Below are 12427 nucleotides of genomic sequence, written 5' to 3' on the forward strand. Positions count from 1 at the left end.
CAGGGTCTCTGCCCTGGGGGAGCTTCTGATCCAATAATAATAATGACAATAGCAGCAGCAGAAACATGCTTCTCATGTGCTGGTGCTCTTCTCAGTACTTTTCAGCATGAACTCGCTTTATGCACCTTAAGTTGCTTTACATGTATTAATGCTCGTAACAACTCTAAGGTTGGTACTATTATTACCTTCATTTTATCAATGAGGTAACAGAGGCTTGGAGAAGATAAGAAACTTGCCCTAGGTTTCAGAGTTAGTGGCTGGTGAAGCACGCTGGCTCTTAACCATTCGCTGTACTGAGTCTAGTGCACTTGAGCTGGTGGGGGCTGTGGCTGTCGGAGAAGCATTTCTAGAGGAGTGCCTGAAGGCTCAGGAGAGCCTGAGTTGAGTCTTGAGAGTGGAGACTGGCCAGGGAAGAAGGATGTCCCAGGCAGAGGAAACGGCAGGAGCAAAGGTAAGGAGGTAGGAAGCAGCTTGGTATACGAGGAACCTTGGTTCAGCGGCTGCTTTAAAGACTGTGAAGATATCCATCTTCACATGGGATGCAAAGACAGAGGTCCAGTCTGTCTAGTCCTCGAGGCTTGTTCCAGCTCTAGGATCGCAGTGGATAGTGGATCAGACACATGGTCCCTGTGTCTGAGCTTTCATCTTTCACCTTTGCAACATGTAGATAACACCATCTGTTGTATATACATTACTTCTAATCAAGTTACTATCTTACTAGCCTTTTGCAATAACCCAGATAAGAACGACAAGGATTATTATGCTCAGATGTCCTAAGAGGGGCCCTGATTTGCTCAGGTAAATACATGAGTGGCCAAGTTGAAACTGAAGCCCAGCTCTTGTGCCTGGACACTTGGGTCTCTTGTGCTGATGCTAAAAATACTTCTTTCCTAACCCCTCAGCGATGCTGGGAGGGCAGCTGGAAACATCAGTGGTTGGCTCACCAGTGCAGAAGTCACAAGCCCAGTCCTTTCCATACTTACCTTCCAAAGACAGTAGTGGGAGTGTCCAGTGTGGAGACCTAGGGTGGGGAAAGAGTCATAATGAGGAGGCGGCTCTCCACCCTTATAATTCTAGGCCCCATAGTTCAGGCCTAGACAGGTAGAGACGGCACCTGCTTTTGGAAGAAATCTACTCCTACAAGCCAGTGCCTGTAAGGGTAGTTCAGACCCAGGCTGGTGTGATGGTTGAAAGAAAAGTTTATAGTTCTACAGCCTGGGTTCAAATCCTGGCTCCATTCTACCCATGTTGAGACCTTGAGACAGTTCCTTAACATCTCTAAGCCTTGATTTCCTCATCTGTAAAATTGGGATAATAACAGCACATAATCTCATAAGCTCTCAGGGTTGGCATGAGAAGTAACCAGTACTAAGTCATCAGGATAGTACTTGGCATATAATAAGCACTCAGTAAAGTTCACTTGTTGTTATTATTCAAGTCCCAATCATAAGCAGAGCACTTTGGGCTTCCTCAGTTACTCGACAAACACTAACTGAATACATTCTGGGCATGTAAATGACTATCATTCCGTGTAGTTAGAGCTGTAACTGGAAATTTCCAGAACAAGCACAGCAGAGAAAGGAAGGATGTCACAGAGAAGATGACTTACAACCTGGCTGTAGAAGGATAGGAAAAGATGAAAAGGAAGGACATTCCAAGCAAAGAGCAAGCATGAGTAAAGGCTCAGAGCCTGTGGCTCTGAAGGAAGAGGGAGACATTTGGGATGGCTGAAAACACAAGGTCAGAGAGGGGGTGACAGAAGTGGAGAGAAGAGGTTGGATAGGAAAGATGCAGCCATGTTAAAAAGAGCCTCAAATGCTATGCTGAAGATTTTGGCCTTTCATTTGAAGGCAGTGAGGCGTCATTTAAGTAGAGGAGAGACACCATCAGAAAGAGAAGATAATAACTTGGTGCAGGAGAGGCCTTCTCTGAACCACTGGAGAGCAAACACTGTGTTCAATAACTGTGTTAATAGGCCATTCAAAGAGTTTTTGAGTACCTACTATGTGCCAGGCACGGAAGCCTGCCTGGAGAATCCTAAGGCGGGCAAGTAACAGACCTGATTCTGCCTTTCATAGAGTTTACAGTCTTGATGGTTAAGACAGATATGAACCAGACAGCCATACAAACAAGTAAAACTCAACACCGTGAGTATGCTATGCAGGTAAGGCCCTTGGGACTATGACAGCATTTAACAGAGTGAACTAACTTTAGGGAGAGAGGATGTCAAGGAAGTTTTGAGTTTTCATCTCAAGTATGAATAGAAATTAACTAGGCAACGACTGGACTCTAAGTTCCAAAAGGATAAGGACCATGACCATGATGATATCTGTGCCCCACCAATGCATCCTCAGTGCCAAGCAGGTTAGTAGATGCCACAAATTAGGAAAGGGCCCCATATTGACCAATTTCAATAAGTCCTGGGAGCATCCCCAGGGATACTGCTGCCTCAGTTTCTGTCTTCACCCTTCTGGTCTCATTTCAATATTACTCTTCTCAGAGACCTTACCAGACTACCCTATCTAAAGTATCCACTCCCCTAGTTACTGTCATATCTTTAATTACCTAGCGCATTTATTTGTCGTTGACTGTCTCCGCTCATTAGACTGTAAGCTCCATGAGGGCGGGAGCCTTGTCTGTCTTGCTCTGTTTGTATCCCCAGTACCTAGATCTGTGCCCGGCACATAGAAGGCGCTGGACATATATTTGTTGAACGAATTAATGAACGCTGACGAAACTGAAGCTCGGGGTGAAGTGGGAGAATCGTGACTCGTCCAAGGCCAAGGTCACTCTCGGGCCGATCCTCGAATCCGAGACTCTAAGCTCTGGCGGCCTAATTGGGCGGGGGTCGGTGGAGGGGTAGGAGGAACGCGGCGACTCGCGGCCCCTGGGGCAGTGTAACGCTTGGCCCTGCCGTGTAGGCAGGGAGGCCCGAGGCCGCGTAAGGCACGGCTGCGGCCCTTCCCAGGTCCGATGCCCCACATCCGGCAGGACCCAGCCACGCACTCACCTCGGCGGCTCCACTGCCGGCGCTGTACCGCCGCCGCCACAGCCGCCGCGGTCCACGATGACAGCTCCCACAGCGCCGGCACTTCCGGGGTCAAACTGCGATTCCGCAGGCGCAGACAGGAAGCCTCGGCCCGGCCCCGCCCCCGAAGCCAACTGCCGCCGGGAAGCCGGGCCCGGGGCCACGCCCCCAGCCGCAAGACTCTGCCCCCATTAGGAACAGCCCACTGTCCCCCCTTAGCTCTCTTCATGCTTTTGCAGAGAGAATGGAAGGTGGGCGGAGAGCAGGTATGGTTCCACCTCTTGGAAAAAACAAGTATGGTACCTGGGTTCTTAGGATCCCAGGCTTCCACCTCCTTCCTTAACCTACTCATTCATAATCTCAAGTCCAGGAGGAGTTCTGCAGCTGAATGCTGCAAGCTGTGTCAGAACACTGAATGCTTCCCTTTATTGACATCATTTTTTCAGGCAAACTGAACATCCAGTGATATGGAAGGGACAGAAAAAAAGTGCCAGTAACTCCATGTTTTTTTCTTCTGGCATCACATCCATTGGCCACACAGGAAATATAATTTGTATCTTTGTGGTTGGTTGGAAGACAATAATGTGTGGCAGCCTTTGGTACAGAGAAAGCTTAAAATAGGACTTCTGGCAAAAGTGTATGGATTGGTCTCATCATTCCCGATGGGTATTAATATCACTGAAGTTTTAGAGCGAAATAACATGACTATAAAAAGAGAAAAACATCCAATAAGACACCTGACTTCTCTAAACATGTCTCAGTTTCCTCATCTGTCAAAAGGGGTCATTGATACCCACTTCATCATCATTAGGAGACTTAATGAGATAATACAGACAATAGCAAGCACATAGTAGGTGCTCAAAAAATTGAATGGAGAGAAAGGAAGGAAGAAGAGGAGGAAGGGAGGAAGGAAGGAAGGAGACTCCCTATCAGTTGGAGTGTTAACCCTTATACATATATATATATATATATATATATTTTTTTTTTTAGCGGTACGCGTGCCTCTCACTGCTGCGGCCTCCCCCACCGCGGAGCAGAGGCCCCGGACGCGCAGGTCCAGCAGCCACGGCTCACAGGCCCAGCTGCTCCGCAGCACGTGGGACCCTCCCGGACCGGGGCACGAACCCGCGTCCCCTGCATCGGCAGGCGGACTCCCAACCACTTGCGCCAACAGGGAAGCCCTAACCCTTATGTTTATTTCATCTTTGTTTTCTCTTCTTTGCCTGAAAAGATTAGTGAGGAATGTGAGCTTCCAAAGGAGGCATCCTTGTCTGAGCTATCATATGTCTAACTGAAATGAAATTAAAAAGCCACTATAGGGACTTCCCTGGTGGTCCAGTGGTTAAAAATCTGCCTTCCAATGCAGGGGTTGTGGGTTCGATCCCTGGTTGGGGTACCAGGGATCCCACATGCTGCGCGGCAACTAAGCCTGCGCACTCTAGTGTCCGCGCACAAGGAAAGATCCCACATGCCGCAACGAAGATCCCGTGTGCTGCAACTAAGTCCCGACGCAGCCAAATAAATAAATAAAATTTTTTAAAAAAACCACTTTAACAGGAGAAATCTTAAACCATGTATTAGTTACACACAAGTATGGAGGAATGTGGGGGCCTCTATTCTCTAAATTAAAAGAAACACAACAACAACTAACTTACTTTAAGAGCAATTATTTGGATTGGCAAAGGAGGCGAGTGTCTGTGGTGCTCATTATCAGTCAAGTCTAGGGATAACTAAAGAGAAAAACTGTCAGGAGTTGGAGCTAGAAAATCAGCACAGGAATATCTGGGACTGAGTCCCACCTGGCCCAGATGCTCTGAGTCACCTAAAATGAATCAGTATTGCCTTTGTGTTTCTATCCTCCAGCAAGTGTGTATTTGCAGAGCACCCATTGTTGGGGTTAACTGTTGTGTGGCCCACACAGTGTTCATTTCCTGTTTTCCAACTCACAGCAGCTTGACTACTCCTCAGAGAACCATCCTTCCCGCTTCAGTCCACATGGAGTAGGACTGACTCTTCACCCAGAGTTGAGGGGTGTACAACTGTATTAGTTATCTATTGCTGTGCAACAAATCACCCCAAAACTCAGTGGTTTAGAACAGTAATAATTATTTATTATTTCACATGGTTTCTGTGGGTTAAGGATGCCAAATTGGCTTGGCTGGGTGGATCTGGCTCAGGGTCTCTCATGAAGATGCAATCAGATGTCAGTTGGGACTGCACTCCTCTGAAGGCTTGATCAGAGCTAAAGAACCCACCTCCAGGTGGATCCGCTCATGTGGCTGGCAAGTTGGTAATAACTGTTGGCCAGAGGCCACAGTTCCTCTCCACAGGGCTGCTTGAGTATCCCCGCAACATGGTTCCTGGCTTCCTTCAGAGGGAGCAATCCAAGATATCAAAGCAGAAGCAGCTGTGCCTCTATGATTTAGCCTTAGCAGTCACATGCCATGACTTCATCCATATTTCTGTTGGTCACAAAGGCCAGCTGTTGTTCAGCATGGAGGAGACAAAGGACATGAATATCAGAAGGCAAGATCATTGGGGGTCATCTTGGAAAGTGGCTACCACATGGATCTGAGTCTGGCAATCAGCATATTCCAAACCCTCAGCCATAGTGACTGGCTCAAGAATAGATACATGATCCAAATTATACCAAATTCTGAGATCTTTATTGGAGTCAAGAAGAAAGAAAAGTTCTCTTTCTTTTTTTCGGTCGCGCCATGCAACGTGCAGGATCTTTGATCCCCCAACCAGGGATCGAACCTGTGCCCCCTGCAGTGGAAGCGCAGCATCTTAACCACTGGACCACCAGGGAAGTCCCCCAACCCAAGCTTCTTTACATGGTGGTTGGGTCCCCACAGAGTAACAGTGGGAGCTGCCAGATCTTTTGAGGCCTAGGCTCTGATACTCATACAACATCACTTCCTCCATATTCTATTGGTCAAAGCAAGTTATAAGGCCAGCTCTGATTCATGGGGAGAGGAAGTAGCCCTCCTGCCCCATCCACAAGCAGCCACTCATCTACTTTCTGTCTCTATAGATTTTTTTTTTTTTTTTTTTTTTTTTTTTTGCGGTACGTGGACCTCTCATTGCTGTGGCCTCTCCCGTTGCGGAGCACAGGCTCCAGACGCGCAGGCTCAGCGGCCATGGCTCACGGGCCCAGCTGCTCCGTGGTATGTGGGATCTTCCCGGACCGGGGCACGAACCCGTGCCCCCTGCATCGGCAGGCAGACTCTCAACCACTGCGCCACCAGGAAAGCCCTCTATAGATTTTTGATGGCCGTTTTACAGGCAACCTACAACAGCTAGGGAGACTATGCAATAAGAGAGATTTGTGTGGGAGATAATGGTGTTTTGAGCTCTGGCAGTAGCAAAGTATCCTCAGGAGAAAATGAAACAATAGCAGTGAAATCTCTTTGCAAAGTGTTACATAAAAATACAAATTTCATAATCTACACTGTCCCCAGCCAGGAACTGCTGTCCCCAGCAGCTTTCTGTTAAGCCAGGCTTTCTCTCCATAGGCCGTGTCTGTCCAATCCCCCTGCCCTCTGTCGAGTTCATCAAAGCTTCTGCTGACTCAAGAAGAATCTAGAGAATGATCACTGCAGTGAAAGCCTCAAATCATCCCCCAGGGCCCCTAATAACAAAACATCTGCTTGCCATTCTTCCCTTTCCCTCTGGGTTTTAGTGAGAAAGCAGCATTAAATGAAGATAATGATAAACAACTTAAAAACTAAGCCTCCTGGCTTCCAAGAAGGGAGGCTTAATTTGAAGGCAGTTTATTATCCACTCTATAATTTACAGATAGTGGTTATCTTGCCTTCCGTCACTGGTCTGCAAACAGTAGTTGGAAAGATTAAAAAAAGTCCGGACTTCCCTGGTGGTGCAGTGGTTAAGAATCTACCTGCCAGTGCAAGGGACATGGGTTCAAGCCCTGGTCTGGGAAGATCCAACATGCCGTGGAGCAACTAAGCCCGTGCGCCACAACTACTGAGCCTGTGCTCTAGAGCCCGCGAGCCACAACTACTGAAGCCCACGCACCTAGAGCCCGTGCTCCGCAACGAGAGAAGCCACTGCAATGAGAAGCCTGTGCACCGCAACGAAGAATAGCCCCCACTTGCCTCAACTAGAGAAAGACTACACACAGCAACGGAGACCCAGTGCAGCCACAAAATAAAACAAAATTTTAAAAAAAGTCCAAGCTAATGCATTTTAGAAAGAAAAGGGCAGAGAACCCCCAAGTCAAAGAAAAGAATATTATCAAACATGTAGTCCAGATTTCTCATTTGGTGGGTAAGGGAACTGAGGCCCAGAAAGGGGATGAGACTTGCCCAGAGAGGTCCACAGCTGGCGGGTGGCCAAAGGGGCACAGGAATTGAAATCTCCATGCTGGCTCCAGCCAAAAGCTCCACCCAGGGAGATGAAAGTGTAGCTCTGTCTGCCCCATGCTGCTCAGAGACTGCACTCAGACCACCCATCGAAGTGGCAATTGGCACATCCGGGCTCTCAGTAATCATCAGTGTGGGACGATGGAGCCACAGAACCGGGGGTAGAAATAATTCCTCAAGGGCTGCGACCAGGTTTAAATTGCAGCGAGGGCTGGGCATGGGGATTTTTGCTTCACTTTAAGATTGAATATTTTTTATTTGGTAGCGTCTCAGACTTTTCATGTAGGCTCTGAGATGAAGGGCTTTCAAAAGGCACCTCCAGCTACTCTGGTGACGGGAAAGGTAGGTACTTGATGTTTTTAACCATTAAGCCTGGGGTTTCAATATGGTGGAATAGTGCCAGCTCTTTAGCTGTCCTTTGGAGAGCATGAAAAGAAGTTACTGGAAGATATGCCTTGACTATCATGAAAACAGAGGAACCTTGCCTTCTCATGTTTCTGGGTGTTTTCTCCCTGGGCCACATAGTCCCCAGCGGACTCCAGAATGCAGCCACTCTTACCTTCTAATTTCTTAAATGCCCTGGTCCCTTCACACTTCAGGGCACTAGCCATGCTGCTTCCTCAGCCTGAAATGCCCCCCATGCTCTCCTTATCAAGGTAAAGCCTTCATCTCTTCTTTTCCCAGGTTATAATCATTTTCCCGATATATACACTCCTAGCTAGCTCCCTGAATTTCCCCATGTATCACTGCTCACAGTTCATCATCTTGTATTTTTTGTGAGATTATTTAATCAGTGACTGCCTCCCTCATTAGACTATGTGTCCTGACAAGTTATGAACCTCATCTGTTTTGTTCCCTAAACTTATTCCCAATTCTCAGCTTAGTACCTGGCACCTAATTGCATGCAATAAATATTTGCTGAATGAATGATTGAATCAAAGTGCCAAGATAGTCTAGAATGACTCTTCTTTCTTAAAAATATTTATTTATTTATTTATCTGGTTGCACCACGTCTTAGTTGTGGCAGGCAGGCTCCTTAGTTGTGGAATGCATACTCTTAGTTGCGGCATGCGAACTCTTATTTGAGGCATGCGAACTCTTATTCGCAGCATGCATGTGGGATCTAGTTCCCAGACCAGGGATCAAACCCAGGCCCCCTGCATTGGGATGTGGAGACTTATCCACTGTGCTACCAGGGTAGTCCTAAGAACAATGCTTCTAATTCCAAGTAAAGAAACTGTGGCCCAGAGATGGGCAATGGCTTCCCCAGGATCACATGCAGGCATCTAATAGGTCCTTGCTGATTATTCACTCCCTTAAAATACCTTGGCACGTGGGACACAGCCACTTCAAGGCAATGCAAGGCTGAGGGACTCAGCTGTGTTCCATACTCTGGACAACTGTAGTCCTCTCCTTAGCAGCAGGCTCCCCATGAGGCAGGAATTCTAAACCTGAGTCAATGAAGGGGCTCCAGGATCTATGCATCCCCTGAAATGTATGCAGGTATACTGGGGAGCTTTTTTCAGTAGAAGGGCTGCCAGGTTTTATCCGGACTTTAAATGAGCAAGATCCCCAAATGCTAAGAATCACTCACACTAGCTCTCTGCTGAATCTCTTCTTTCCTTCTCACTAGAAAAGCCACTCCACGGCCCAAGAATCTCTGGCAGCAGAAACATGGCTTAGTGTGGGGCTGTGAGGCTAGCAGAGGTCAGGGCTAAGTGGCTAACACGTGCAATCAGAGAGAAATGCATTTTCAGCTTCAGCCGGTTGAGGGTATCAGGGAAAGCTTCCTGGAATAGGTGCCAATTAAGCTGGGCTGTAGTGAACTGTGAAGGTTTGAGGGGCTAGAAGTGATGTAGGGAGAGGGATAGGGTCCCAAATTCCCTTCTGGGAGCCCCAATGTCCTCATCAACTCCCCATGCCCCAAAGGAGAGGTCATTTAAACTGTCTAGCATCAGAGTCTTTTGGGTCCAGACACCAGCCTGGCTGTAGAATCTCTTTTTCCTTCTCCCTTTTGAAGGCAACACAGGCTGTTTTTGTGATGCCAGCCATCGCCGGCAACCCTTTGTCCCCTCTGTTGAATTATTCATCCGGTGAGATGAATTATTAATTTCTAATTTTGTACAGCAAATGCCAGGCAAACAGGTAGAAATGGATTTGGGACCCTGGGCATGGAGCCACAGACCTCCCCAGGTCCCCTTAAGCACAGGCCACCAGGGCCAAGAAATTATGCAGGAATTTGCAAGGGTCTCGCCCTGGAATGCATTTGACTGAGGGCGAAGTTGGTACAAGATCATGGTGCCCCTTGAAGTGGCTGGGCTCCACTCTCCTCTGGCTCTCAGGCACGTTGCTTTCCTGGGTCTTCGCTGTGGCGATCCTGACTGGCTCCAGTGCTAGGCTGTATTGCGTGTCCGCAGTGGGCCCAGCTGCATTCTGTGGAGTGAGTTGGATTTGATTCTGAGCCTAGAATCTAAGTGGCTCAGGGTTAATCAAGCAGGATTTTTCAACCATAGCCCTGTTGACATTTTGGCCCAGATAACTCTTTTTTGGGGACTGTTCTGTGCATTGTAGGATGTGGAGCAGCATTCCTGGCCTCTACCCACTAGACGCCAGTAGCATACCTCCCCCTGCCCCCAGCTGTGGCAACCAAAAAGTCTTGACATTGTCAAGTGTCCCCTCGGGGGCAAAGTTGCTCCCACTTGAGAGCCACTGGGTTAGTGCTTTCACTTCTTTGAGTCTTTTTCTTTCTTCTTCTTCTCCTATCTATTCAGTGGGGATCTAGGTAGTAATTACCAAGGTGAAATATGATGGTCAAACAAGATCACAGATGTGAGGTCTCCACTTGTTCAGAGTGTCCCCATCCTGGGACATTTCTGTTATAGGAACTGACGGTTCTCTTTTATTACTGAATCCAGGTCTCAGTTAGGATTGTGTTCAGCTGCAGGTAACAGAACAACCACCTTAACCTGACTTGAACAGTGAAGGGGAGTGATTGGTTCATATAACTGGAGTCCCAGAAGTAAGTTGATCTTCAGGTTTGGTTGATCCCACAATTCACCCATGTCCTCATCCTCAGGGACCAGTTCTTTCTGTCTTTTTGCTCTGCCATATACAGTGAGGGTTTCTACTGAGATTGGTTCACCTTCGGGCCCTAGAAAGATCTTCAACAGCCGTCAGCACCATGGGCCTTCTTATTCACTTCAGGGTCTGAAAGAACACATCTGTTCCTGCATTCCAAGCCAGAGTCCTGAGAGACAACCTGACTGGGCCACTTAAGTCACAAGCCCACTTTGAAATTAGCATCTACATTCAGTAGAATGGGTGTGCTGTGTGGTTTATGCCCATCAAGTCCCACCCCTGGAACTTGGGATGGAATCACCTTTCCCAGGGTATGGCTGTGTAGATACTCAAATGAAGAAATGAAGATCTTAGCACCAACAGGATCCAGTGAGTGTTCTAGAACCAATCATTCTAGTGGAGGGGAGGAATAGACTAGTTGATTGGCTGGACCTGGGTCTTGGCCAACCCTTGGAGATGAGGGCATGGGGAGGTGGGGAAGTCAGCCTCACCCAAGTGGAGGGACTGAAAGGGGGGGAAGCTTGGTTTCCTAATCCCCAAATAGGGATGCAGCTACCAGGAAAGGGCATAAATGGATGCTGGGCAGGCAAGAATAAAAGGTGTCCATTGAATGAGGTCAAGAGAGGGCTGTGGAGGTGGGGGCATGTTAGGATATCTATAGAGGGGATCAGACATCTCTGTGTACCACTTTAGCGGCACGGAGCTCACCATTTATTCCAACTAATGATAGGTGCTCTCAGGTGCGACTTGACAATGCCCCTCCTCTCTCTATGCCACCTGTCAGGCTCAGTACTCACCCTGTGTAACCTAGAAATGTGGGATGTTAATGCTCACACAGCAACCCTTGACCAAAGGGATTCGGAGCTGATGGCTAAATGCTTTCCCTTTTATTCCTCAGAGTGGACACATCCCAGATATATTTCCTAAGGCATCTCAGACAATCCCAAGGTATTGAGCCACCAGTCACCCACATCAGATCCACCCATGGCTCGCCTTGTCCTGGCTCTTGCTCCTTGCCTGTCCTTCACTCCTGCTCCCTGGGGCCACTTCCTAAATAAACTATTCACACAGAAGCCTTTATCTCAGATTCTAATTTTGGGGGGGACTTCCCTGGTGGCGCAGTGATTAAGAATCCGCCTGCCAATGCAGGGGACACAGGTTTGAGCCCTGGTCCAGGAAGAGCCCACATGCCGCGGAGCAACTAAGTCCGTGCGCCACAACTACTGAGCCCGTGTGCCGCAACTACTGAAGCCAGCACACCTAGAGCCCGTGCTCCGCAACAAGAGAAGCCCACAATGAGAAGAGAACCACAATGAGAAGCCCACACACCGCAATGAAGAGTAGCCCCCGCTCGTGGCAACTAGAGAAAGCCCGCGCACAGCAATGAAGACCCAACACAGCCAAAAATAAATAAATAAGTAAAATAATTTTGGGGCAACCCAGGATAAGTCAAAGATCTTAGCTAGTCTGAGATTTAGATGTAAGTCTTTATACTTTTTAGACAGCATGTGAAAATAAAAGAAAGTTTTGTGCCTTTAAATTGGCCTCCTGCCTGTTGATTGGGGGCCATGTTCAGTGGAAACTGCTCTCAGCGCTGAAAGTCAAGCCTCTTGAGACCATGTGAGTTCCAGACCTTTCTTGGCAGGAGGCAGTGGTCTGCCAGCTGCTGTGCCCAGGGTGTGCCAGGCGGGCGGCAGGAGTGTCCCAAGATGAACCCCTGCCCAGAGAAGCTGTCAGGGGCTGACTGCAGCCTTGAGAACTTTATCAAGATGTCACCAGCCAAACTGGGAAGGCTGCCCTGCCTCCAGCTGCACCCTGTGATTCTGACTGACATGCCCTCAACTCCACTTGGGCATCAAGAGCTCACTTGGGGTGGCCCGCCGGTGACAAGGCACAAAGCAGTCTTTGCAGAGATAGTGAGAGGGGCCTGGAGAAA

At 48.3% G+C, this 12427-nt stretch overlaps 1 protein-coding gene across 5 annotated transcripts in view; it reads right to left on the reverse strand.

Moving 5' to 3' along the window:
- The window catches only part of ASCC2 (activating signal cointegrator 1 complex subunit 2), a 39142-nt gene extending 36011 nt beyond the window's left edge, over positions 1–3131 (reverse strand). For 4 of the 5 annotated variants that reach the window (XM_082667151.1, XM_082667150.1, XM_082667148.1 and 1 more), the window contains exons 1-2: positions 3011–3106; positions 984–1021 (exon numbers count right to left, since the gene is read on the reverse strand). The gene's annotated coding sequence lies outside the window, so the exon portion shown is untranslated. Of the gene's footprint in view, positions 1–983; positions 1022–3010 lie in introns of all 5 variants that reach the window. The other variant, XM_082667152.1, reaches the window with a different exon arrangement.
- Positions 3132–12427: the final 9296 nt, after the last annotated feature.

Source organism: Grampus griseus (assembly GCF_964374135.1).
Source record: "Grampus griseus genome assembly, chromosome: 12".
In the NCBI taxonomy this organism is placed as follows: Eukaryota; Metazoa; Chordata; class Mammalia; order Artiodactyla; family Delphinidae; genus Grampus; species Grampus griseus.